The sequence below is a fragment of the Elephantulus edwardii genome, unplaced genomic scaffold (genome assembly GCF_000299155.1).
Source record: "Elephantulus edwardii isolate Elephantulus edwardi_28Jun2011 unplaced genomic scaffold, EleEdw1.0 scaffold00126, whole genome shotgun sequence".
Lineage (NCBI taxonomy): Eukaryota > Metazoa > Chordata > Mammalia > Macroscelidea > Macroscelididae > Elephantulus > Elephantulus edwardii.
The window spans coordinates 2,961,139-2,966,881 of record NW_006399876.1 but is presented as its reverse complement, the minus strand read 5'-3'; the positions used below and the strand labels follow the sequence as shown (position 1 = coordinate 2,966,881).

The window sequence follows — 5,743 nt, the reverse complement described above, 5'->3', positions numbered from 1 at the left end:
GTCTGGCACCTGGGCCTGGCTGTTCGTCACACCTGTGTGCACGTGTGTGAACGTGCCCTCCACCGTCCTGTGTATGGGTGTGGGCTTGTGTGCAGACCGGGTACATATGTGTGAGTGTGTGTGCAGTGTGTACGTGCAGTGTGCACGTGGAGTGTGTGTGCATGTGCAGTGTGTGTGCGTGCATGTGCAGTGTGTGCACGTGCAGTGAACATGTGTGAAGTGTGTACGTGTAGTGTGCACACACGTGCAGTGTGCATGTGCAGCAAGCGTTTGTGAGTGTGTGCATGAAGTGTGCATGTGTGTGCACGTGCGTTGCGTGTGTGTACATGCGCTTACACACAGATGCATGTGTTGTGCACACAGGTTGAGGTGGGCACGTGGGTGGGCGTGGATGTGTATAAATCCTTGTGTTTGTGTAGACTGTGTGCAACTTTTTGCATGGGGCAGGAAAGCGTGTATGGAGGAGGGCTGTGAGCGTGAGTGCTGTGTGTGAGTGTGGTGTATGTACATAGAGTGTGCATGTGTGGAGGACACACACATGTGGCATGTGCAGGACAAGCATACGTGTGCTGTGTGTGCTGGGGGCGTGACAGGGGGGTCCACCTCCTCTGTGTGCGAACTTGTGTAGACACAGGCTGGGGTCCCCTCCCTCTTCCTCTGGGACGTTGGTCCAGCTTTAGTTTAGGGTGAAGGTGGCTGGCCCTCACCCTCACACCTGGTGGCTTTGGTTCCCTCTCAGCCCCACTCTGGGCTTTCGGGGGTCACGGCCTGGTACAGTGGAGTCTGAACTGGGACCCGTTTTTGCAGCCCTTGGCTTTGCTGCCACATTTGAGGCTGGGGGCAAGGGTCTCCCGCTGACTGGGCATTCCTACCTACAGGATCCAGTAGCAAGACATTCTCCTGCTCATGGGAACCCCTGAGGCTGTGCCTGACGGCCCACCCCATCTCCTCCCTCACAGGCCTGATCTCAGGGGTGCCTCTCACTCATTTCTTGGGTGCAGCAGTGGTCTTGAAGTACAGCTGCTCCCCCAAAGGACCCGAGACTGCTGTCTGGCTAAGAATGTGACATGGTGTGGCTGGCGCCTGGAGGGTGCCTGTCTGGGCAGGTGCCCCGGGTCCCGTCCCTGTGGGCTGCGGGGTGGGTCACTTTAGGGATGTCGGGTCTAGTCATTCTCAATTTAAGAGGGTGACGGAGACAACAAGGCCTTTGTACCCAGCCTTGACTCACCAGATTAATAACCGCAGCCGACACACTCGGCCGTGGATGCGGACAGAGCAATCAGAGTGCAGCTCGTCGGAGCGCAGGCGCCGGGTGAACCCGCCGACGGCGCTTGTCTGGTGAGGTTATGAATTGATGCTGGCTGGCTTTTAAAATTGTGAAAAAGCATCTTTCAAGGGACGCTTCTGCAGAAAGCGCTCAGCCTTGATCATGTGCAGGCTTGATGGTCCCCCCCTGGCTGCAGGGTGCCAGTGCCTGCTTGGCCCGGTTGCCCAGAGCTGGCAGGAGAGGCTGGGTCTGGACACCAGGGCTGGAGGTTCTTGGTTGGAGGACACGTGGTCTAGCCCGCCAGCAGCCCCCAAAGTGGCCAGGCACTGGCTCTGCCTTAGTTCCCAGAGTCCTGCTGACACCCCACTTGGACTGCTGCTTCCCCGGAGCTCTGAGACAGGCACCCCTCATCAGAGACCCTCAGTCACTGGTGCTCCACCATACCTGGCTCCCAGGATGGCTGTCCAGGAGGGTGGTGCCCAGGCCATAGCTGGTGAGTGGGCACTTGGCCAGGGGGTACACCTCACCACACCTTCCACTTCTCTCCATTGCTCTCACAACCCCGACAGGTCCTGGCTTACTCCTCCCTGTCCCATCCCCACACCAGCAGGGGGACGGCAGGCCAGGCCGGGTCCACCTTGTCAGTGTGCCAGCCCAGAGGGCCACCCAGAGCCTGGCACATGGTGACACTGGTTGTAATCTCATCAATGCAATGACATCCTTCACACTTCCTCCTGGGGTTCCCATTTCCCTTTGTCCTTTCCTGTCTCCTCCTGTCTTCTGTCTGTCTGTGATGGCTCATGTATGTGTCAGGAAGACTAGGCTGTAGGTCCTGCTGTGCAGCCAAACACTAGTCTAGCTGCTGCCACCTGGTTACGTGGGAGGAAAGATGACCTTCCACGTTGCTGCTGTCAGGGGCCGTCAAGTCAGGTATGACTCATAGCGATCCGATGAACAGCAGATCTGAACCCTGTCTTATCCTCTCCTCAGTCTGTCTGTCTGTCACTCCTGAGCCCGTTACTGCAGTCCCTATGTCCATCCATCTCACTGAGGCTCTTCCTCTTTTTTGTTGACCTTCCACCTTTCCAAGCATGATGTCCTTTCCCAAGGAAGACAGTCCTCTACAACATGCCCGATCTTTCCAATCCACACAGAGTAGATCATCCGGGAGGCTGGACCTTAGGAGTTGGAATGTGGCATCAGGATTGGAGGAAGACTCATTACTAACCAGCATTACACAGATGACGCAACCTTGTTCATCGAAACTGAAGAGTATCTGAGGCATTTACTGCAGAAGGTCAAGGACTGTAGGCTTCAACAGGGATTGAAGCTCAACATCAAGAAGATAAAGATTCTCACCACTGGGCCAATTGGCACCACAGTGATAGATGGAGAGGAGATTGAGATTGCTAACAATTTCAGCTTGTTCAGAACCACAATCAACAGTCAAGAAATTAAAAGATCCACCATGCTCTGCTGGAGAAGGAAGGACAATCTCTTCCTATGCCAGCTGGATCTGAATAGATGGTACACACACACACACACACACAGAGAGAGAGAGAGAGAGAGAGAGAGAGAGAGAGAGAGAGAAATTAAAAGATGAATGACATTGGGAAAATCTGAGGTCAAGGACCTCTCCAAAGTGCTAAAGAGCAATGATGTAAATCTGGAGACTAAGGTGTATCTAATCCAGGCCATGGTCTTTGCAATTACTAGCTATGCATCAGAGAGCTGGACAATGACTAGGAATGACAGTAGGAAAATTGATGCACTTAAGTTATGGTGCTGGAGAAGAGTCCTGAACATACCATGAATCAACAAGAGAAAAAGTAAATCTGCCTTGGAGAGGGTGAAACCAGGTTACTCCTTGGAGGCAAGGATTTTGAAGCTCCATCTCACATACTTTGGGCACATGGCCAAGAGGGACCAGTCCTTGGAGAAGGACATCATGCTTGAAAGACTGGAGGGGACAACATAGGAGAGGAAGACTCTGGATGTAATGGATTGACACAGTAACTGGAGTAATGTGGGGTAGGTGTACTGGAGACAGTAAAACCAGCTCAGGACAGAGTGGAGTTCAGAGCTTCTGTGCCTGGGGTCGCTATGAGTTGTGGGTAACTTGATGGCACATAACAACAACATGCCCAAAGTATGTGAGAAGAAGCTTCATCATTTTTGCCTTCAAAGAAAATTCTGACTGCATTTTCCCCAGACATATCTGTTCTAATGGCAGCCTCTAGGATATTCAGTACTCCTTTCCGACATCACAACTCAAAGGCATAAATTTTTCAGTCAACCGTACTCATTGTCTAGCTCTTAGATGCACAGCAAGTGACTGGAAAAGACCATGGCCTGAATCAGGTACACCTTAGTCTTCAAGCTGACATCATTGCTTCTCAGTAATTTGGAGATATCCTTGACAGCAGACAGCTCAGTGTGTGTCCTGCTCTCCTGACTGCTGGTACCAGTGGTGTGGACTGGTACCAAGTAAGATGAAATAGTGGACAGCTTCAGTCTTTTCTCCATCTATCATGATGTTGCCTATCGGACCAGTGGTGAAGATTTTGTCTTCTTGATGCTGAGGTGTAATTCATATTGAAGGCTGTGGTCTTCTCTCTCCAGCAGCAAGCCCTTCAAGCCCTCCTCGCTTGCAGCAAGGCTGTGTCAGCTGCGTAATGCAGGCTGATACTTAGTCTTCCTCCGATCCTGAGCCCAAATTCTTCTTAGAGTCTAGATGCTCATACGATTCGCTCAGCTTACAGATTAAATAGATATGGAGAAAGGATACATCCCTGGCACACATCTTTCCCGATTTAAAAGCGTGCGGTGTTAGCTGTTTAGACAACAGCTTTTTGGTTTAGGTATAGGTGTTGCATGAGCATGATTAAGTGTTCCGGGATTGCTTTTCTTCTCAACGTTAGCCATAGTTTGTTATGACCCACACGATGAAAGGCCTTTACATGGTCAATAAAACACATTCTTCTGGTATTCTCTACTTTCAAAGAACTTGCTCAGCTGAGAAGACTGAAGAAGAAAGTCAAGCCTGGGGTGCAATACTGAAAGATTATGGGCAAAACCTTGAACGATCTAAGAAGCATCAAAAGATGATGGAATACATAGAGTCACTGAATGAAAAAGAATTGGTTGACACAGAAGTATTTCAGAAAGTAGCATATGAATGAGAGCCCCATGATGTCACCTTCACTCCTGCCCCCTCGAGGGCCTTGCCTGGCTCCCACCCCACATCCGCCCATATCCATCCCTACAGCCGAGGATACCTCTCCCTCCCGCAGAGGTGGGAACTGGGCCATCATGTCCAGAGGGCACGCTGCCAGTACTCTGTTCACAGTGTCCACCAGGTACACTCCCACATACAGCCACTGCGACCTGCCAGCAATTGCCACTCCTCCCACCTACGGTGGAAGGCGTCTGCTGCCGGAGCCACGCCAGATGTGGTCCACACCCACCCCTCAGCTTGGACAAGTGCAGTCACAGTGGCCTTCTGGCTGTGTCCAGGCTCCCAGGCAGATGGCCGCTCAGTGCCCAGCCCTGCACCACCTTCCCACTGTCTGCCACCTCCCTTCCGACCTCCTGGGTGGGTGGGTCTCCCTCTCCCTGCCTGTGAGCGACCACCAGCTCAGTTCATGGCTGTCCTTGCCCATGGCCCTCACACCCTTATCCCCACTATCCCCTCTCCACTGCTGCCCAGACCCCACCTGATGCCAGACCCTCATCCAGTGTGTGCCTCTGGGCGTCTGGAATGGCCATGTAGCTGACCTCTCTCCCTGTCCTAATCAGAGAAGATGGGATCTGTCTTGAGGCCAGATCCCGAGGTCACCTCCACTCTCCCCATCTGACCCAGAAGAGGAGAACTTGACAATCCCTAGACCAGAAGCTCACAGAGACTGCACCAGTCCAGGGCCACCTCCAGGCAAGTCACCCGTATCTCCTGGGGCTCAGCAGTGTTACCTGCTCCCCTCTCCTTTCACCTCAGGGCAAGGTCACCATGTGCCCAGCCTGCAGGTGTGGTGCCACCAGGAATGCAGTGGCCTGATTTACGGCTGGTCCCAGAGCCAGGCACAGTACGGGCACGTGTGGGCCTGGCAGACTGGGGCATCACTGAGCGTATTTCTGCTTCCACAGAGCAAGGGTGGCCATGGGGGGACAGCACTCTGGGGCCCCTCGCTGCCAGGCCACCATACCAGTGCTGCCCTGCCTCTATCTACTCCTTGGGCTTGGCATCCAAGCCCTTACCAGACACACTGCACTGCCTTGCCCCTTTGCTCACTTCTGCCCCAGCCCTCATCCTGTGGTCTGATGTACCCCACTGTCTGCTTTGGCAGGGCCAGGGCTCGGGCTCCAGGGTCTGCCCCGCTGGATGGTGGCATCGGCCAGCACAGAGCAGCGCTCAGTACACCATAGTGAGGGAGCTCGGAGAATCAGGGCCGGCCATCCGGGTCTGTCCTGAGGGCTGGC

General features: G+C 53.6%; 1 protein-coding gene across 1 annotated transcript in view; it reads right to left on the bottom strand.

Moving 5' to 3' along the window:
* Window positions 1-5,743, bottom strand: part of KCNQ1 (potassium voltage-gated channel, KQT-like subfamily, member 1) — a 313,853-nt gene that overhangs the window by 900 nt on the left and 307,210 nt on the right. The window lies entirely within an intron of this gene.